Raw genomic sequence first — 23,596 nt, 5'->3', positions numbered from 1 at the left:
AGTACGAAAAGCCTGCTGAAACTGGTCCCATGTGACAGTGTCGACAGGGAAAGTGGCTGTGAAATTATCCCACCATGATGTTGCGGGTCCTTCAAGCTGATGTGCGGCAAACTTCACCTTCTCTGCATCTGTGCATCCTGTTGTGGTCAACTCTCTAGCTGTCTTGCGGAGCCAATCATCTGCTACTATCGGCTCGGTGCTACTGGAAAACACCGGCGGATTCAGCCTAAGAAAACAGGCTAAGTGATCAACAGGTGGTGGTGGTGGTGGTGGGTTGTTGTTGTTCCCCTGATTCTGATTCTGGACTAGCAACTGCATCAATGTGTTCTGTTGCTGGATCAACTGGGTGAGCTCCGGTGGAAAGGAAATCCTGGGTCACGTCTCGGAGGCATCTGAGGGTTTCGAAAAGATGAGAGTTAAGAATAGAGGGGGTCTAAAGAGAAAACACTACCCATATGCACATGAGGCAAAAGCAAACAATTCACTTCATTCAATCAAACAAGGGAATACAATCGATCTAACTATCACAAAAGTGCTTGGACTACTATATTTACATGGTGGACTACTACTATTGATGAGGTGGTCTACTAGAAATATTCTTCGGTTGCAGACTCCATGATATCTGCTCCTGCTTCATCAACATAGTCATCATCGCTATCATCTGGGTCCGAGTCGGTGTCGTCGATGATGATGTAGTCTTCCGGGCGAATCTCCTTAGGTTCTTCGTCTTCATCTATTGGTGTAGGGCCTCCCATAAATATCCCGATCTTCATTGTTAGGTCGGCATTCTTGTCCACTAATACTTCAATTTCTTCTTCATAATCTTCATGTGTAGCCTTGAGTTCTTCCTCCAGTTCCTTGATTCTTGTCCTTGCCTTCTTCAGGTCTATCATGTCGGCACACATCTGGTTCTGCTGTCGTCGAATGTGCTGATTTAACTCCTGGATAAAAGCTGCAATGGATCTATCCTTTCTGGTGCCGATCATCTCCCAATGCTCATCTCGGTGCCCACAAATCTGGTAGATAGTATCCTTGAGATCATTGCGGTAGACTTCTCCAATGCGTCCCATGGCGATGTGAGCTGCCATGCTCTTTCCTAGACTCCAAGTTGGTGCATCAAAAGAAAACTCTATGGGCTCAGTGACTGGCATGAACGTCCTTCCTGGAACTTGAACTTGAATCATCCAATGCTCTTCTTTAGGTAAAGTGGCATTGGAGGTTCCGGTGAAGCTTGGTACTCCTATGTTCAGGTATCTAGTGACTTCCTTCAAGTGACGTCCAAAGGGTGTATCGTCATCCGGTTGCGTGAACTTGTTCCTTGGATCCGCCATCCTAAAGAGTAGAAAAGATGAGATGTCTGAAATAATAGAATGAATAGTGATCTAGGTCTTTAGCTTAGTGGCCGTGTCCTACAGTCAGCGTGGGCTCTGATACCATCTCTGTAGCGACTAGACCTCAAACAGTCTGATCTCTGTGCTCAGGTGTCATCCCTGGATCAGTAATGCTGACACCACACAGTACTCGGAGGATTTATAACAGAGTAGCAATCACACACTTATTACATCGAGTGTCTCAATAGAGAACTTATTACAATAAATATGGCTTAAGGCCATCTAATAACGATAACAGTGGAAGGCTTGGAAGATAAGTGAGTCCATCAACTCCAACGGCATCACTGAGTATAGAACCACGACCTAAAACTCCTTAATCATCGTCTGAAAAGTCTGCAACATTAACGTTGCAGCCCGAAATGGGTCAGCACATGGAATATGCTGGCAAGGTAACACATAGAGAGTAATGGAATGAAACAGCTATACTATATGCATATTTGGCTGGTGGAAAGCTCTATGGTTACAGTTTTGCGTAAAGCCAATTTTTCCCTACTGCAAATGAATAAATTTAATTTAACTATCATGGTAGTTGTTAAACATTGAGAATGGTTGACAGTATCCTCAATCCCAATTAAACATCATCATTAACAAAACCCAGCAAAATTAATTTAGAGTAACATGTTGAGATTCACATGATAATCCAAGTACTAGATACTCAAGATGTCCATAACCGGGGACACGGCTAATCATGATTAGTTTAATACACTCTGCAGAGGTTTGCGCACTTTTCCCCACAAGACTCGATCGCCTCCGTTTGGTTTCTCGCACTACATGGTGTTTGCGAAGACGGATGACCGAGACATAGTCTTTCAGAAGCGCTAGCACCTTACGATCGGGTAGACCGTACCACCTAAAATCCCCTACATCTGCTAGTCTACCACTGTAAGAGTTAGCACGACTTAGTCAACTATGCTAGAGCCCATAATAGCTTGTGGCTGCACACGGAAGTTTCCAGTATGAATAATCTCATGATCCCTTTGAGCCTAGGTGGCGGTCCAAAAGAAAACAGGCAAATCCTGGATTACCCAGGTGCCTCAATCCACCCAGATGTGTGTTTAAGTTGCCACCTTAGATAAACCATTAATTCACAAACTCACATCTGTCATGGATATCACTCACCCAATCCACGTCTACTAGCATAGCATGGCATAATAAGCAAACATAGAAGTAACTCCCAAAGGTTTGATAATGTAACAGGTGATAGGTACTACCTCATCTACTTCCCATCCCACAATTTAATTAGATCCTAATAATGCAATGTTTGAGGATTGATCTAATGCAATAAAAACTGGGTAGTAGAAAAGGTATGATCAAAGTGTTACTTGCCTTGCTGATGATCCACGAAACCTAGCGATTCGAAGTAACAAGCGGCGCACTCCAGGTACTCTATCGCAAACAAACAAGCACACAACAAGTACTCATCTAATGCACAGGTAAAACTCGAACAAGAGATCTAACCAGAAGGTTCAACTTAAGAACTCCGGTTTGCAAAAAGAGTCAAATCGAAGGAAGCAACGAAAGTCAAACGGCGAAAGAAAACAACTTCGTTCTACTAATCTGGATCTAAGTCAAATTTTACAGTAGCAAAAACTTGTTTAAGTTGGTTAAACGGATAGAGGGTTTCAAGACGAAACTCTAGGCGCTTGAGTCGCCTGATTCCGATAAACGAGCGAAAAGTTATACTAAACCGAAAATCGGATCAGAAATCGCGATCAGAAAAATCGCGGATTTAATCCGAGAAAAAGAAAAACGACGAACGTTCACTAGAACGAACGAACGGACGAATGCTCGCTAATTAGATAAATCGGAAAAACCGATCTATTTAAAAAAACCAAAACTAAAAAACCGACGAAAAACCGATGGAAAAACCGAATGGTTTTTAAAAAAAATGGCGGCACAAATTTCGAGGCGATCTCGGGCGGCGGGCGGTGGCTCCGGCAACGGCGCGGCGGGCGGCGACGGCGGTGCTGGCCGCGGCGGGCGGCGGCCGCGCTGGCGGCGGCGGGGCGCTAGGGTTTCGGGGGCGCGCGGGCTGAGGCTTCGGCTAGGCCTCCCCCTGGCTTATAAAGCCGGCCGGGCCAGGAGTCCGGGTCGGACACGGCCCGTTAGGTCGGTTCGGTTTTTTTTTACGCACAGAAGAAAAATAAAAAGAAATACTAAACGGACTCCAAAAATCCCGAAATAAATTTTCCTGGGCTTCTAAAATCAAGCCGCACAAGGTGAACATTTATTTGGGGCCTAAATGCAATTTTGGAAAACCCACATTTTTCCTAAATTCAAATAAAATAATGAAAAACTCCGAAATAAAATCTTATTTGATTTTATCATTAAATCCTCAATATTTCTTTATTTTGGGAAAGTCATTTTATTCCCTCTCTCATATTTTTGTAATAGAAATAATTGATGATAAAATAATTAAAATCAAATGATCCTATTCTCAAAATTTGAGAAAACTCAAATATGAAAATAATGAATTTCCCAACTCTCTCCGTGGGTCCTTGAGTTGCGTAGAAATTTCTAGGATCAAACCAAAGGCAAAATAAAATATGATACGCAATGATGATCTAATGTATAACATTCCAAATTGAAAATTTGGGATGTTACATCTTTCGCATCACGTGAAGGATTGTTACTTCCCGATCAGATGCTCATAGAACTCTAGTTCGGATACTAGGGGTTGCGCCGATGATTTTATTGTCAAACTCCTATGGCTAAGTGAGGGCGTTATAGCCGCATAGTCTGGTTGCCTGGTTTGTTGCGCTAAGCAACTCCTTCAAGGACCATCTAATTGGATCAAGATTGCTTAGATTCCATCCCGAACACCCCCGTACTACCTACATGGGGGCAGAAGCCGATGACTGGTTAACCCTCAGATTTCATACAACGCAGCCGCATAGGAAGTAAAATTTTAAAAACATAACAAGCATTATATTGCACAATCACTTTGTTTTATCATACAAGGTAGAGAGAGAGCTCGAATACATTCATTCAAAGATAGTGTCTTTCGCACAATGATCCGCAGTAATGCGGGACCCTTCCAAGACATCACCGAAGTATCGCTCGGGTGTACAGTGCTCCTTGCCCTACGGCGGCCCCTCGATCGCTAATTTGACAGCGTCAAGCTTCGCCAACCAGACCTTGCAATAGGAGAAGGCTAGACATGCGCCCTCAATGCAGACGGACCGCTTGATGACGTCCAGCTGAGGACAGGCATCCACTAGTTGCTTCACGAGGCTGAAGTAACTGCGGGGTATAGCTTCGGCTGGCCACAACCAGATTATTAAATCCTTCATGGCCATTTCAGCCACCCTATGCAGCTCGACCAGCTGTCTTCGCTGATCGTTGAAAGCACCGGATGTTCTGGCGCAAGATATTGCGACCAAAACAGCTTCTCCGTAGAGCTCTCTTCTTCGGCTCGGAAGAACTCTGCGGCGTCAGCCACACTGCGTGGCAGAACAGTGAAAGCCCCTAGAGAACTCTGAATCCGGGTTAGTAAACAATATTTCATCTTCACATTCTTGCTTTGCATATTGAATGCCTTACCGGTCGCCGCGATCTTCCTGGCCTCCCGGATCTCTTAGAGGGCGCCCCGGGCCTCATTCCGGGCTGCCTCCGCACTCTGACGAGCCTTGGCGAGTTCGGTCTCTTGAACCGGCGCACCGCGCTCCAAGGCCTCGCACTTCTTCACCACGTCATCGAGCTCCTATTGGACCTCGTTGACCCGGGCCTTGAGCTTCTTCCGAGCGACCTGCTCCTTGATAGCTTTCCCTTCGGCCTCGACCAGGGCTGTTCTCAGGGCCTCGACCTCGGTCATCACCTCTGTACACATTATGGCATTTCGGTCATTGCATATCGTTTTCCTTTTTTCGAATACATAATAGGTTATTACTTACCTTGTTTTTCCTGGAGCTGCCTCTTCACCTGGCCCAGCTCCTCCTTGACCTCCGCCAGTTTCCGCTTCAGTCCGGAGACTTCGGTAGTATGCGAGGCTGCAGCCAACAGTGATGCCTGTATTTACATTTCAGAAAAAATTTAGTTAGTATCCTACAATAGGAGATTGATCCTCTGTCCTGCTTTTTCTTTCTGAACACCGGACAGTGTCTTAGGGGCTACTGTCTACATTGGGATTTTCTCTTTTTTGCGTCGCTTACCTCAAAACGTGTCAGCAGGCTGTTGCAGGCTTCGGTTAGTCTGCTCTTGACGGACTGGACCCTTTCAATTACCGTGCCCATAAGGACACGGTGCTCATCCACAATGGAAGCGCCTCGCAGCGCCTCCAGCGGATTATCCGATGCCCCTAGTTGAATAGGGGTCACCGGCGGAATAGGCACCCCCCTTCTTTCGAAGGAGGTTGCGTGCCGGATTTCGGAGCCGCATCGGTCTCTGGAATTGAGTCTGGTTGAGGGCCGAACTAAATACGACCCTCCCCAACAGTCTCCATGGGGATAGATTCCCCTTGGTGTCTGGCGATGGGGGTTTCGCCTTCTGGTGCCTCCTGAGCCTCTTCCCCGCCTTGAACAGTCCTTCCGGACAGCACCTCCGCATCGTCCTTGGCCTGGGGGAGTGAGCGGCTGTTGGGGAACGTAGCATAAATTCAAAATTTTCCTACGTGTCACCAAGATCTATCTATGGAGTCATCTAGCAACGAGGGAGGAGTGGATCTACATACCCTTGTAGATCACGCGCGGAAGCGTTCAAGAGAACGGGGTTGATGGAGTCGTACTCATCGTGATCCAAATCACCGATGATCCTAGCGCCGAACGGACGGCACCTCCGCGTTCAACACACGTACGGAGCAGCAACGTCTCCTCCTTCTTGATCCAGCAAGGGGAGAGGAGAGGTTGATGGAGATCCAGCAGCACAACGGCGTGGTGGTGGAAGTAGCGGGATTCCAACAGGGCTTCGCTAAGCGCTGCGGGAGGAGGGAGATGTGTCACGGGAGGGAGAGGGAGGCGCCAGGCCTTAGGTATGTTTTCTCCTCCTTTTCCCCACTATATATAGGGCCAAGGGAGAGGGGGGGCGCAGCCCTTGACCCTTCCTCCAAGGAAGGGTGCGGCCAAGGGGGGGAGGAGTCCATCCTCCCCAAGGCACCTCGGAGGTGCCTTCCCCTTTTAGGACTCTCCCCTTTTCCTCTTCTCTTGGCGCATGGGCCTCTTGGGGCTGGTGCCCTTGGCCCATGTAGGCCAAGGCACACCCCCTACAGCCCATGTGGCCCCCCGGGGCAGGTGGCCCCACCCGGTGGGCCCTCGGGACCCTTCCGGTGGTCCCGGTACAATACCGGTGACCCCGAAACTTGTCCCGATGGCCGAAATAGCACTTCCTATATATAATTCTTTACCTCCGGACCATTCCGGAACTCCTTGTGACGTCCGGGATCTCATCCGGGACTCCGAACAACTTTCGGGTTACCGCATACTAATATCTCTATAACCCTAGCATCACCGAACCTTAAGTGTGTAGATCCTACGGGTTCGGGAGACATGCAGACATGACCGAGACGTTCTCCGGTCAATAACCAACAGCAGGATTTGGATACCCATGTTGGCTCCCACATGTTCCACGATGATCTCATCGGATGAACCACGATGTCAAGGACTTAATCAATCCCGTATACAATTCCCTTTGTTTAGCGGTACAATACTTGCCCGAGATTCGATCGTCGGTATCCCGATACCTTGTTCAATCTCGTTACCGGCAAGTCTCTTTACTCGTTCCATAACACATCATCCCGTGATCAACTCCTTGATCACATTGTGCACATTATGATGATGTCCTACCGAGTGGGCCCAGAGATACCTCTCCATTTACACGGAGTGACAAATCCCAGTCTCGATTCGTGCCAACCCAACAGACACTTTCGGATATACCTGTAGTGCACCTTTATAGTCACCCAGTTACATTGTGACATTTGGTACACCCAAAGCATTCCTACGGTATCCGGGAGTTGCACAATATCATGGTCTAAGGAAATGATACTTGACATTAGAAAAGCTTTAGCATACGAACTACACGATCCTTGTGCTAGGCTTAGGATTGGGTCTTGTCCATCACATCATTCTCCTAATGATGTGATCCCGTTATCAACGACATCCAATGTCCATGGTCAGGAAACCGTAACCATCTATTGATCAACGAGCTAGTCAACTAGAGGCTTACTAGGGACATGGTGTTGTCTATGTATCCACACATGTATCTGAGTTTCCTATCAATACAATTCTAGCATGGATAATAAACGATTATCATGAACAAGGAAATATAATAATAATCAATTTATTATTGCCTCTAGGGCATATTTCCAACAGTCTCCCACTTGCACTAGAGTCAATAATCTAGTTCACATCCTCATGTGATTAACACTCAAGGTAACATCCCCATGTGACTAACACCCAAAGAGTTTACTAGAGTCAATAATCTAGTTCACATTTACCATGTGATTAACACTCGATGAGTTCTGGGTTTGATCATGTTATGCTTGTGAGAGAGGTTATAGTCAACGGGTCTGAACCTTTCAGATCCGTGTGTGCTTTACAAATCTCTATGTCATCTCCTAGATGCAGCTACCACGCTCTATTTGGAGCTATTCCAAATAACTGTTCTACTATACGAATCCAGTTTACTACACAGAATAATCTGGATTAGTGTCAAAGCTTGCATCGGCGTAACCCTTTACGACGAACTCTTTTACCACCTCCATAATCAAGAAAATTCCTTAGTCCACTAGTTACTAAGGATAACTTTGACCGCTGTCCTGTGATCCATTCTTGGATCACTCTTGTACCCCTTTGACTCATGGCAAGGCACACTTTAGGTGCGGTACACAGCATAGCATACTGTAGAGCCTATGTCTTAAGCATAGGGGACGACCTTCATCCTTTCTCTCTCTTCTGCCGTGGTCGAGCTTTAAGTCTTAACTTCATACCTTACAACTCAGGCAAGAACTCCTTCTTTGACTGATCCATCTTGAACACCATCAAGATCATGTCAAGGTATGTGCTCATTTGAAAGTTCCATTAAGCGTTTTGATCTATCCTTATAGATCTTGATGCTCAATGTTCAAGTAGCTTAATCCAGGCTTTCCATTGAAAAACACTTTCCAAATAACCCTATATGCTTTCCAGAAATTCTACAGCATTTTTGATCAACAATATGTCAACAACATATATTCATCAGAAATTCTATAGTGCTCCCACTCACTTCTTTGGAAATACAAGTTTCTCATAAACTTTGTATACACCCAAAATCTTTGATCATCTCATCAAAGCATACATTCCAACTCCGAGATGCTTACTCCAGTCCTTAGAAGGATTACTGGAGCTTTGCATACTTATTAGCATCTTTCAGGATTGACAAAACCTTCCGGTTGTATCACATACAACCTTTCCTCAAGAAAATCGTCGAGGAAACAATGTTTTGACATCCTATCTGCAAGATTTCATAAATAATGCAGTAATCGCTAATATAATTCCAACAGACTCTTAGCATCGCTACGAGTGAGAAAGTCTCATCGTAGTCAACTCCTTGAACTTGTCGGAAAACATCTTAACGACAAGTCGAGCTTTCTTAATGGTGATACTTACCATCATTGTCCGTCTTCCTTTTAAAATCCATCTGTACTCAATAGCCTTACGACCATCGAGCAGTTCTGCCAAAGTCTACACTTTGTTTTCATACATGGATCCTCTCTCGGATTTTATGGCCTCGAGCCATTTATCGGAATCCGGGCCCACCATCGCTTCTCCATAGCTCGTAGGTTCATTGTTGTCTAGCAACATGACTTCCAAGACAGGATTACGTACCACTCTGAAGTAGTACGCATCCTTGTCATCCCACGAGGTTTGGTAGTGACTTGATCTGAAGTTTCATGATCACTATCATAAGCTTCCACTTCAATTGGTGTAGGTGCCACAGGAACAACTTCCTGTGCCCTACCACACACTAGTTGAAGAGACGGTTCAATAACCTCATCAAGTCTCCACCATCCTCCCACTCAATTCTTTCGAGAGAAAATTTTCCTCGAGAAAGGACCCGATTCTAGAAACAATCCCTTATTGCTTTCGGATCTGAGACAGGAGGTATACCCAACTGTTTTGGGTGTCCTATGAAGATGCATTTATCCGCTTTGGGTTCGAGCTTATCTGCCTGAAACTTTTTCACACAAGCGTCGCAGCCCCACACTTTTAAGAAATGACAGCTTAGGTTTCTCTAAACCATAGTTCATACGGTGTCATCTCATCGGAATTACGTGGTGCCCTATTTAAAGTGAATGTGGTTGTCTCTAATGCCTAACCCATAAACTATCGTGGTAATTCGATAAGAGACATCATGGTATGCATCATATCCAATAGGGTGCAGTTATGATGTTCGGACACACCATCACACTATGGTGTTCCAGGCTGTATTAGTTGTGAAACAATTTCCACAATGTCTTAATTCTGTGCCAAACTCGTAATTCAGATATTCATCTCTATGATCATATCATAGATCTTTTATCCTCTTGTCACGACGATCTTTCAACTTCACACTGAAATTACTTGAACCTTTCAATAATTCAGACTCGTGATTCATCAAGTAAATATACTCAACATCTACTCAAATCATCTGTGAAGTAAGAACATAACGATATCCAATACATGCCTCAGCACTCATTGGACTGCACACATCAAAATGTAGTACTTCCAACAAATTGCTTTCTAGTTCCATTTTACTGAAACCGAGGCTTTCAGTCATCTTGTCCATATGGTATGATTTGCATGTCTCAAGTGATTCAAAATTAAGTGAGTTCAAACGGTCCATCTGCATGGAGTTTCTTCATGCATATACACCAACAGACATGGTTCGCATGTCTCAAACTTTTCAAAATGAGTGAGTCCAAAGATCCATCAATATGGAGCTTCTTCATGCGTTTTATACCGATATGACTTAAGTGGCAGTGCCACAAGTAGGTGGTACTATCATTACTATCTTTTGGCATGAACATGTGTATCACTACGATCGAGATTCAATAAACCATTCATTTCAGGTGTAAGACCATTGAAGGTGTTATTCAAATAAACAGAGTAACCATTATTCTCTTTAAATGAATAACCGTATTGCGATAGACATAATCCAATCATGTCTATGCTCAACGCAAACACCAATCTCAATGGTAGAGGGAGCGTGTGATGCTTGATCATATCAACATTGGAAACACTTCCAACACATATCGTCAGCTCAGCTTTAGCTAGTCTCCGTTTATTCCGTAGCTTTTATTTCGAGTTACTAACACTTAGCAACCGAACCGGTATCTAATACCCTGGTGCTACTAGGAGTACTAGTAAAGTACACCTTAACATAATGTATATCCAATATACTTCTATCGACCTTGCCAGCCTTCTCATCTACCAAGTATCTAGGGTAATTCTGCTCCAGTGGCTGTTCCCCTTATTACAGAAGCACTTAGTCTCGGGTTTGGGTTCAACCTTGGGTTTCTTCACTAGAGCAGTAGCTGAATTGCCGTTTCATGAAGTATCCCTTTGTTCCCTTGCCCTTCTTGAAACTAGTGGTTTCACCAACCATCAACAATTGATGCTCCTTCTTGATTTCTACTTTCGCGGTGTCAAACATCGCGAATATCTCAAGGATCATCATATATGTCCCTGATATATCATAGTTCATCATGAAGCTCTAGCAGCTTGGTGGCAATGACTTTGGAAAAACATCACTATCTCATCTGGAAGATTAACTCCCACTCGATTCAAATGATTGTTGTACTCAGACAATCTGAGCACAAGCTCAACAATTGAGCTTTTCTCCTTAGTTTGTAGGCTAAGAAAATCGTCGGAGGTCTCATACCTCTTGACGTGGGCACGAGCCTGAAATCCCAATTTCAGCCCTCGAAACATCTCATATGTTTCGTGATGTTTCAAAACGTCTTCGGTGCCTTAACTCTAAACTGTTTAACTGAACTATCACGTAGTTATCAAAATGTGTATGTCAGATGTTCGCAACATCCACAGACAACGTTCGAGGTTCAGCACACTGAGCGGTGCATTAAGGACATCAGCCTTCTATGAAGCAATGAGGACAATCCTCAGTTTACGGACCTAGTCCGCATAATTGCTACTATCAACTTTCAACTATTTTTTCTCTAGGAACATATCTAAACAGTAGAACTAAAGCGCGAGCTACGACATAATTTGCGAAGACCTTTTGACCATGTTCAGGATAATTAAGTTCATCTTATGAACTCCCACTTAGATAGACATCCCTCTAGTCATCTAAGTGATTACATGATCCGAGTCAACTAGGCCGTGTCCGATCATCACGTGAGACGGACTAGTCAACGTCGGTGAACATCTTCATGTTGATCGTATCTACCATACGACTCATGCTCGACCTTTCGGTCTTCTGTGTTCCGAGGCCATGTCTATGCACATGCTAGGCTCGTCAAGTTAACCCTAAGTGTTTTGCATGTGTAAAGCTGTCTTACACCCGTTGTATGTGAACGTAAGGATCTATCACACCCGATCATCACGTGGTGCTTCGAAACGACGAACTATAGCAACGGTGCACAGTTAGGGGAGAACACATTCTTGAAATTGTAACGAGGGATCATCTTATTTACTACCGTCGTTCTAAGCAAATAAGATGTATAAACATGATAAACATCACATGCAATCAAATAATAGTGACATGATATGGCCAATATCATATAGCTCCTTTGATCTCCATCTTGGGGCTCCATGATCATCTTGTCACCGGCATGACACCATGATCTCCATCATCATGATCTCTATCATCGTGTCTTCATGAAGTTGTCTCGTCAACTATTACTTCTACTACTACAGCTAACGGTTAGCAATAAAGTAAAGTAATTACATGACGTTTATGTTGACACGCAGGTCATAAATAAATTAAGACAACTCCTATGGCTCCTGCCGGTTGTCATACTCATCGACATGCAAGTCGTGATTCCTATTACAAGAACATGATCAATCTCATACATCACATATATCATTCATCACATCCTTTTGGCCATATCACATCACATAGCATACCCTGCAAAAACAAGTTAGACGTCCTCTAATTGTTGTTTGCATGTTTTACGTGGCTGCTATGGGTTTCTAGCAAGAACATTTCTTACCTACGCAAAACCACAACGTGATATGCCAATTGCTATTTACCCTTCATAAGGACCCTGTTCATTGAATCCGATCCGACTAAAGTGGGAGAGACAGACACCCGCCAGCCACCTTCTGCAACTAGTGCATGTTAGTCGGTGGAACCGGTCTCACGTAAGACTACGTGTAAGGTTGGTCCAGGCCGCTTCATCCCACGATGCCGCCGAATCAAGATAAGACTAGTAACGACAAGCATATTGAACAAAATCAACGCCCACAACTACTTTGTGTTCTACTCGTGCATAGAAACTACGCATAGACCTAGCTCATGATGCCACTGTTGGGGAACGTAGCATAAATTCAAAATTTTCCTACGTGTCACCAAGATCTATCTATGGAGTCATCTAGCAACGAGGGAGAAGTGGATCTACATACCCTTGTAGATCACGCGCGGAAGCGTTCAAGAGAACGGGGTTGATGGAGTCGTACTCGTCGTGATCCAAATCACCGATGATCCTAGCGCCGAACGGACGGCACCTCCGCGTTCAACACACGTACGGAGCAGCGACGTCTCCTCCTTCTTGATCCACCAAGGGGAGAGGAGAGGTTGATGGAGATCCAGCAGCACGACGGCGTGGTGGTGGAAGTAGCGGGATTCCAACAAGGCTTCGCTAAGCGCTGCGGGAGGAGGGAGATGTGTCACGGGAGGGAGAGGGAGGCGCCAGGCCTTAGGTATGTTTGCTCCTCCTTTTCCCCACTATATATAGGGCCAAGGGAGAGGGGGGGCAGCCCTTGACCCTTCCTCCAAGGAAGGGTGCGGCCAAGGGGGGGAGGAGTCCATCCTCCCCAAGGCACCTCGGAGGTGCCTTCCCCTTTTAGGACTCTCCCATTTTCCTCTTCTCTTGGCGCATGGGCCTCTTGGGGCTGGTGCCCTTGGCCCATGTAGGCCAAGGCGCACCCCCTACAGCCCATGTGGCCCCCCGGGGCAGGTGGCCCCACCCGGTGGGCCCCCGGGACCCTTCCGGTGGTCCCGGTACAATACCGGTGACCCCGAAACTTGTCCCGATGGCCGAAATAGCACTTCCTATATATAATTCTTTACCTCCGGACCATTCCGGAACTCCTCATGACGTCCGGGATCTCATCCGGGACTCCGAACAACTTTTGGGTTACCGCATACTAAGATCTCTATAACCCTAGCGTCACTGAACCTTAAGTGTGTAGACCCTACGGGTTCGGGAGACATGCAGACATGACCGAGACGTTCTCCGGTCAATAACCAACAGCGGGATCTGGATACCCATGTTGGCTCCCACATGTTCCACGATGATCTCATCGGATGAACCACGATGTCAAGGACTTAATCAATCCCGTATACAATTCCCTTTGTCTAGCGGTACGATACTTGCCCGAGATTCGATCGTCGGTATCCCGATACCTTGTTCAATCTCGTTACCGGCAAGTCTCTTTACTCGTTCCATAACACATCATCCCGTGATCAGCTCCTTGATCACATTGTGCACATTATGATGATGTCCTACCGAGTGGGCCCAGAGATACCTCTCCGTTTACACGGAGTGACAAATCCCAGTCTCGATTCGTGCCAACCCAACAGACACTTCCGGAGATACCTGTAGTGCACCTTTATAGTCACCCAGTTACGTTGTGACGTTTGGTACACCCAAAGCATTCCTACGGTATCCGGGAGTTGCACAATCTCATGGTCTAAGGAAATGATACTTGACATTAGAAAAGCTTTAGCATACGAACTACACGATCTTTGTGCTAGGCTTAGGATTGGGTCTTGTTCATCACATCATTCTCCTAATGATGTGATCCCGTTATCAATGACATCCAATGTCCATGGTCAGGAAACCGTAACCATCTATTGATCAACGAGCTAGTCAACTAGAGGCTTACTAGGGACATGGTGTTTTCAATGTATCCACACATGTATCTGAGTTTCCTATCAATACAATTCTAGCATGGATAATAAACGATTATCATGAACAAGCAAATATAATAATAATCTATTTATTATTGCCTCTAGGGCATATTTCCAATAGCGGCTTGCAATGAACCGCTGGCCATCGCCTCGGAATCCAGCGAGCCTCCTGACGAGGATCGCGGGGAGCTGTTGTGGGCCGGACTACAATAACATAACCAATCATGTCAATACAATGAGGAGAAACTTTATGGGTAGATATAAGTCTTAGCACTTACGATGCGGCCCATCGCTTAGTGCGGGGGTGTTGCTCCGGACTGCTTTCAACGACCCATGCGGAGCTGCCCACGAGTGGGCCTTTCCCCTTCTTGGGCGCCTCCACCTCCAGAATGGTGGAGGTCGCCCTCTTCTTCTTCCCCTCGTCAGGGGGAAGGTTGTTTTCTTCCTCCTCTTCATCGTCGTCGTCTTCGGCGGTGGAGGAAGGAGTCTTGTCTTCGGACGTTTCGTCCGAAGCACCCTTGCGGCGGGGGCCAGTCCGGACCCCCTTGGCCTTCCTTGTGGCCTTCTTCTCCGGCGCCTTGTAGGGCGCCGGCACCAGCATCTTCGCTAAACACGGGATGACTGGTTCTTCAGGTAGTGGGGCCGTACATTGGATCTGCTTCACCCTCGCCATCCAGTCCTGAAGAATCGATGACGATAAAAGCTTAGATATCATCCTTGAAACAAGAAAGTAAGGGATGTAGTAAGAATGATATACCTCATTGGCGAGGTGGTTGATGTCATGCCCGCGGTCCGAATATGTGGCTAGCGGTGTTTCATTGCCCTTAAAAAGCAACCTCCAGACATCTTCGTGAGTGGTTTCAAAGAGCCTCTTCAGGGTATGGCGCTTCTTCGGATTGAACTCCCATATAGGGCGGCTTCGGCTTTGGCATGGAAGAATCTGGCGAACTAGCATCACCTGGATTATATCGATGAGTTTGATATCTCTATCCACCATGCTTTGAATGCGCGTTTGCAGCGCTGTCAGCTCGTCTGGCGAACACTAGTTCAGGCCCTTCTCGACCCAGGACGTGAGTCGCATGGGAGCGCAGAGTTGAATTCGGCAGTTGCGGCCCAGGTGGTGCTGCGGGGTTCTGTGATATAGAACCAATGTTTTTGCAATTCTTTTACAATCTCCACAAAAGTGCCTTTCGGCCAGGAGACATTGGACAGCTTGCTCACCATTGCGCCTCGGCACTCCGCGTGCTGGCCATCCACCACCTTCGGCTTCACATTGAAGACCTTGAGCCACAGCCTGAAGTGGGGCTGGATGCGGAGGAAGGATTTCACACACGACGATGAACGCCGAGATGTTGAGGAGGGAGTTCGGGGATAGATCATGGAAGTCTATCCCATAGTAGAACATCAGGCCATGGACAAAGGGGTGGAGTGGAAACCCTAACCCACGGAGGAAATGAGGGATGAATACTACCCTCTCGTTGGGCTTCGGCGTGGAACGATTTGTCCCTGGGTTGGAAGGTGGTGGGTGATTCCCTTCGCCAGGTACTCGGCTGCCCGAAGCTCGGCGATGTCCTCCTCCTAGACATAGGAGGCCATCCACTTGCCTTGACCTTCGGATCTGGACATGGTTGAGTGCTTGATCGAGACGGAGAAGATGAGAACTTGGCCGCTGGAGCTCAAGAATGCAAGGGCAGAGGAAGAGAGAAGGCGTGGGTGAAGAAAAGGGATTCTTATCCCCTTATAAAGGCAGTAAATATTGGACGCCTCCCCACTCGCCTTAAAACTCGCCTATTCCCAAGGGCTATGTAAACAACACGGTTGGGTTACCCATGCCCGTATTGATGAGAATCCCGTAATAAGGGGACACGATCTCTGCTTTGACGAGACGTGCCAATAGAAACCGAGTCTCGAAACATGGAGCGGCAGACAAAACACGGTTCGAAATTATGACCGGACAAATGTGATGTCATGTTATGAAAAGTTGTCAGCAGATTGGACTCGTGTAAAATTATATTCTCTCTGTAGTTGTGTGTGGTGTGTGTTACAGGTCCGGACATGTTGATACGCCCGAAGACTATTGTGGAGTTCGGAAGGAGGAACCCGCCTTGCAATGCTGAAGACAGGCCTATGCGCCGGATACCTTGTCATTGAAGCCAGGTTTAGGGGCTACTGAGGGAGTCCTGGACTAAGGGGTCCTCGGGCATCCGGCCCGTTAGCCTTGGGCCGGACTGATGGGCTGTGAAGATACGAAGACCGAAGACTACACCCGTGTCTGGATGGGACTCTCCTTGGCGTGGAAGGCAAGCTTGGCGACTAAATATGTAGATTCCTTTCTTTGTAACCGACCTTGTGTAACCATATATCCTCTCGGTGTCTATATAAACCGGAGGACTTAGTCCGGAAGGGGGACATCATCATAGCCATACAAGCTAGACCTCTAGGGTTTAGTCATTACGATCTCGTGGTAGATCAACTCTTGTAATACTCATATTCATCAAGATCAATCAAGCAGGACGTAGGGTATTACCTCCATAGGGAGGGCCCGAACCTGGGGAAAACATTGTTCCCCTTGTCTCCTATCACCGTTGACCTTAGACGCATAGTTCGGGACCCCCTACCCGAGATCTGCCAGTTTTGACACTGACAGGAATTTCCTGTAGAAGGATGCTACCATGTGGCGAGTGGCTGCCACTTAGTCACTTTGCGGCTTGACACTTCACTGATCGATGACGTGCATCGAGGTGAGGTGGTTCTGCCTCCGCGAGTCCTGACAAGCCCTGCCGGGGCATCTTGGAGACTTTCTTCCGGGGGGAACCCCGTCCTCGTCAGGCTCGCCTGCACGGCAAGGGCGGTTTCTCTCTTGGCAGTATCTGACTTCTCTGGCTTGGTGTTGGTCCTCTTGAGCTGCTCGTTGGTCCTTTGAAGATATTGATCTCTTGTCCTTTGGACTGATCTTGGTGATGTAATCTTGCTCCCGTGCCTATGCATAGTCTGGGCAACGGACCCAAGGATTGCTGCACCGACAGAAGCCCCAGGCCTATCCCGAACACACTCTTGAGCGTCGTAGGGGTAGGCCCTAATAAGTGCACAGGCAGGGGTGTGGAAGCGGCTGGCCCCTTGAGATCTTCCTTGCTTCTTCATTATTCTTAAACACAGGCCAGTTTCCGGTTTTTCCGCGTGTTGTGCGTAATGTTACAAGAATAACTTAGATCATGGCCTGCAGATTTACCCGCGCCCCATGATCACAGGGCAGAAACCGCCATCCCACTTGCTCCGCGCTTTATACGCACCCGCCGAGTGTACCTCATGCATTGGGATGGGTAGGTGGTGGATGTGGAGAGCGCGGGGATGAGTGACATGGAAGGAAACCAGGCGTCGATGGTTGGAGCAGAGGGTCGGCCTTGATTCCTAGAGCTACCGAAGGTGCGGGGAGACCATATTGGGGGAGTGGGGTGGCCACTTCCTGTGTGAGAGCGCAGCCCCTTCCCTCGCCCCTTTATAAAAGGGGGCGGGAGAGGTGCGTTTGCTCACACACACTTCTTCTTCCCTTTCCTTAATCTTCCCTTGCTCGCCATGGTGAGGGGGCGAGGGCGCGGTGGTACCCCAACGATGGCGATGAGAGTTTCTGCTCGACAACACATCCCTCCTCCTCCGGACCATGTGGTGGCGGAACCCGTTGTGAGAGTAGGAGGGAGTAGGCGACATCGTGGTCGCCATTGCACTCGAGGAAGAGGAGGAAAGGATGGTGCTTTGGCCGCCCCTCCACCGGCGGCTCCTCCTCCGATGGAAGGCCAGATCGAAGATCAGCCTCGAGAGTTCATCATCAGGCTGTACAAACCTCTGTGCGGCCATGTCAGTCTCCCTACTCCATTTGAACAGGAAATGGAGCTCGATCAACTATGTGCTCTAAGGCTGCACATGAGGGGCTATGGGAATGGCGGCATGTGGGTCGATGTCGACTTCCCTGCTCCTCAAGTTATGTACCTCTGTCGTGGCTGGAAGACCTTTGCCCGAGCCCATAGCTTGTCGGAGGGGCACGTTCTCTAGTTTAAATTAATGGAGAGTGGTCTGCTCTCCGTCAAGTTTTTTGGGCGCTCAGGAGCTCGCTTAGGGTGCTGCGCGGAGAGCTCTACCAATGACAAAAGCTCCTGCTCGAGCGAGAGCGACGAGGAGGACAGTGACGGTGATGACGATGGCAGCAGGCGGGAGGGCAACGACTGTAACTCCAGCTGAGTGTCGCCCGCACCATCTTCATCAGGCGGCAACACCATCATTTGGACCTGCATCTCCTTCCCGGTAAGGCGATTTGCCGGGGAGTTGGATCTAGAGGTGGGGATGGTGCCTCCCGGCTTCCTCTAGCAGCCTTCCAGTTGGACCCTGGCAGGCTTCATCTCGGGCTACAACTCCGTTAGCCCTGCCGCGTCCTGCTGGCCCTAGTGGTGGTGGTTGACGGGTCGCCTCCACCATGCTCTCCATCGACGCGTTCGCTGATGTCCACCTGTCCCCACTAGGCTACCTCTTCTGGAGCCCGATGGGGTCAGACCCGGCTTTTGCTCAAACGCTCCTTTTGCCCCTTCGCCTTCTACCGCCGTGCCTACGAGGAGAGGGACAAGAAAGGGCATCATAGGGCACTTATCTTTTTTTAGTCTTAAATATGTAGGCATTTGCCAAATTTTAGTTCAAAATAATGTAATCTCCCGAGTACATGTTTGTGTTCTGTAAGATCTGTACTTGTTTCATCAGCATATTAATGAAAAAGATGAACCTTGCCGGGAACTTGTGCATGTATAGGTCCATGCAGAGCTGGAATGCTTCTTTACTTTAAATAAATGAGTTTTCCCCGACAGGCTATCCTGCCCCTTTTATTTGGTTGCCGGAGAACTGAGCCTACCGAGCATAAATAAAGGGACCAGCCCCCCGCCAATCTCTTTTCACCAAAGGCCAATGCGACCATCCTGGTCGAAGCAACGTTCGAGTCTAGGGATGGGAGCACCTAAGTTTCAAAGAGCGGTGAGTTTTTGTCATGCACAAGTTTCCAGTTACAGAACAGTTATGGACAAGAGGTAGAACTTATCTGTTTGGCTTGCCGGAGATCGCAGTGTTGGTTCATCTTCCCAGCTCCCTGTAGAGGCCAAGCTCACGGCAGGAACTTGCAGCCTTATGCAGATTGGAAACGGTGCAAGATGCGACCTTATCTATATCCATATGCAATGCTCATGAAATTCTTATGCAATGCTCTTGAAATGCTTATGCATACATGCAACTTGTCGGGGGGCCCCAGCGCTTCATTTATTTCTCTGTTGCTCAGGGTCTCCGCCTAGCTTTGTACAAGGGGTTACATGCAACTGAGGCAAGGCCTATACAAAAGGGTGGCTTCCAGGTAGGGCCCAACAACCACGCCTTACGGGTAGAACTTGCGGAGATGCTCAATATTCCATGAGTTTTGCAATTGAATGCCATCACCGGTCTCCAGATGGACTGTGCCAGGTCTGGTGTCTTGAACTACCCGGTAAGGGCCTTCCCACTTTGGCATCAACTTGTTTGTACCCTTGGCGGACTGAACATGTGTAGGATAGAAAGTATGTCTAGAGGGAAGGGTGATTAGACTACTTGACCAATTAAAAATCTATCCTTTTCCCAATTTTAGTCTTTGGCAGATTTTAGCTATCTTAGCACAAGTCAAGCAATCTTAAGACAATTCAAGCAAGCATGCAAAGAGTCTATGAGCAGCGGAAAGTAAAGCATGCAACTTGCAAGAATGTAAAGGGAAGGGTTTGGAGAATTCAAACGCAATTGGAGACACGGATGTTTTTGTCGTGGTTCCGATAGGTGGTGCTATCGTACATCCACGTTGATGGAAACTTCAACCCACGAAGGGTAATGGTTGCATGAGTCCACGAAGGGCTCCACCCACGAAGGGTCCACGAAGAAGCAACCTTGTCTATCCCATCATGGCCATCGCCCACAAAGGACTTTCCTCACTAGCGGTAGATCTTCACGAAGTAGGCGATCTCCTTGCCCTTACAAACTCCTTGGTTCAACTCCACAATCTTGTCGGAGGCTCCCAAGTGACACCTAGCCAATCTAGGAGACACCACTCTCCAAGAAGTAACAAATGGTGTGTTGATGATGAACTCCTTGCTCTTGTGCTTCAAATGATAGTCTCCCCAACACTCAACTCTCTCTCACAGGATATGGATTTGGTGGAAAGAAGATTTGAGTGGAAAGCAACTTGGGGAAGGCTAGAGATCAAGATTCATATGGTGGGAATGGAATATCTTGGCCTCAACACATGAGTAGGTGGTTCTCTCTCAGAAAATGTGTATTGGAAGTGTAGGTATGTTCTGATGGCTCTCTCCACGAATGAAGAGTGGGTGGAGGGGTATATATAGCCTCCACACAAAAACTAACCGTTACACACAATTTACCAATCTCGGTGAGACCGAATTGAGAAACTCGGTCGGACCGATTTAGCAAACCTAGTGACCGTTAGGATTTTCGGTGGGACTGAGATGCAACTCGGTAGGACCGATATGGTTAGGGTTAGGGCATAACGTAATCTCGGTGTGACCGATTACACAAACTCGGTGGGACCGATTTTGGTAATAAGCTAACCAGAGAGTTGGTCAGGTAAACTCGGTGGGACCGATTTGCTCATTTCGGTGGGACCGAAATGTTACAAAAGGGAAACAGAGAGTTTACATTGCAATCTCGGTGGGACCGATCGCTCATCTCGGTAGGACCGAAACGTTACGAAGGGAAACAGAGAGATTACAACCCCATCTCGGTGTGACCGAGATCCCTATCGGTGAGACCGATTTGCCTAGGGTTTGTGGCAGTGGCTATGACATCTGAACTCGGTGGCGCCGGATAGAAAGAATCGGTGGGGCCGAGTTTGACTTTTGGTTTAGGTCATATGTGGATGTGGGAAGGTAGTTGAGGGTTTTGGAGCATATCACTAAGCACTATGAAGCAAGAACCTCATCAAGCAACACCTCATCCCTCCTTGATAGTATTGGCTTTTCCTATAGACTCAATGTGATCTTGGATCACTAAAATATAAAATGTAGAGTCTTGAGCTTTGAGCTTGAGCCAATCTTTTTGTCCTTAGTATTTTGAGGGGTCCACTTTCCTCATCCATGCCATGCCATTCATTGAGCTTTTCCTGAAATATTAATCTTGGAATAATGTTAGCTCAATGAGCTATATGTTGTTAGGAATTACCAAAACCACCCAGGGATAGTTGCACTTTCAATCTCCCCCTTTTTGGTAATTGATGACAACATATAGATCAAAGCTTCGACGAATGATAATAAGAGTGAAAAACATTGTCGCTTTGAGAAGTATGTGAAAAGCAAGAGCTCCCCCTAAATTTGTGCATAGTTTATGATTTGCTTTGGACTGCAAATGCACAGAGAGTTAGGCTCATGGGTTACTCTTCCATGTCACATACATCTTGGTGGAGCGCTCAAAATGATAATAATTAAATACATGCACTCATCACCAAGCAAAGTGAATGATCATATAGGGATAAAATGATAATGTCATCCAACAAGCATTAATGTAGCATATGATCAAACACATGATCATCCAAGTATCACACAGACGGAAAGTATCTCAATCAAGCAAATAAAGTTCAACCACCAAAGCAAGAGAGAATAAAAAAGCAACACTCTCTCTCGAAGCCTATGATCTATACATTTTTCTCCCCCTTTGGCAACAAGTTACCAAAAAGTTCATAGAAAATGCATAGCACTAAATTGTCTCTCAGGCTTGGTCTTCAGGTGGTGGTGTCCGGAGAACTCCAAGAACGAAGGCTTCAATCGATGTAGATGGAGCTGATGGAGTAGGTGCTGGAGCTTGTGGCACTGAAGCTGTAGCTGGTGCAGATGAAGTGGCTCTAGTGTCTGTTACTAGCACTGCAGTTGACCTCTGAGCTCTAGGCACTCTGGCAAATGCATCAGTGGTTATCTTGCCCTTCCTCTCCTGCATATCATCCTGAAGTTGCTCCACAATAGACTAGATCTCAGTTACCTTCACATCCATGTCATAGAACTTTTGCTCCACGATCCTTTCCAAGCTCTCCTGGTTTTGAGTCAGGGTGGCCAGCCCTTTCTCAATCCTTAGAGTGGATGCAATCAAGTAGCCAAGCTGATCTTGCTTGCTCTTCAGAAGATACTGAGATGCCTCTTCCATGGTTGGCATCTTTGCAGCTTTCTCAGCCTTTGCCTTCTCCCTCTTTGCTTGAGCGTGCACAGAAGATGGTTCATCCTCATTCATAACCACTTGGTTGTCCTCAAAGTCTGGATAGATAGGCATGTGCTCCTTGTCCAACAAGTATGTGCCAGTGCCCATCTTGGAGTTAATCAACTCCTGGATCTGTGGTGCATACCCACAGCTTCTCTTTTGGTCAGCAGCTGTCCTCTTGATAGTTTCAACTATAAGACTCATGACCTTGAACTTTTGTGGCACATCAAATATATGTAGCAGATTGATGGAGTGGCCTCTGATCATTCTGTGATCACCAGACTTGGGCAGAAGAGTGTGCCTGAGGATCCAATTGATAGTAGGCAGTCCTGACAGCAGGTGTTTCACTGATCCAAATTGGTGAGTCTCAAGATCTGCATCAGGAATCTCCTTGTACATGCTAGCCATGGAGTTGTGATCCTTCTTCTTCTTGGCATAGACATCCAAGTCATCTTCATTCTCCTCAGGAGCATTGATCAATTGAGCCCATTCTGCTACTGTTGACTGGTATCTAGTGCCTTCAGACATCCAGACTATCTTGCCATCTGGGTAGAAGTGAGCTGTGGAGTAGAACTGCATGATAAGCTCATCATTCCACTTTGTGAGCTTCTGAGCCACAAACTCATCAACTCCACAAGCCTTGAAACTGTCATATACTCCTGGATAGTGTTCTTCATTCTCCTTGATGTACTCCCAGTTGACCCATCTCATGTCACATACTATTGGTTTCTTGTCAAGCAACACTGTCTCATAAAAATCCTGCTGTTCTTTGGTATGGAACCTGTAGTCCACAGCAGTTCTCCTTCTGGTGGCATATGGATCTGACTCTCTCCATAGCCTCAATCTTGAGTCCTTCCTGATCTTCATGTTTTCTACTACAGGATGAGCATCATTATGATCTGGAATTTTTGGCT

This window comes from Triticum aestivum, chromosome 6A (assembly GCF_018294505.1).
Source record: "Triticum aestivum cultivar Chinese Spring chromosome 6A, IWGSC CS RefSeq v2.1, whole genome shotgun sequence".
Classification (NCBI taxonomy): domain Eukaryota; kingdom Viridiplantae; phylum Streptophyta; class Magnoliopsida; order Poales; family Poaceae; genus Triticum; species Triticum aestivum.
Note: the sequence above shows the minus strand (reverse complement) of the source record.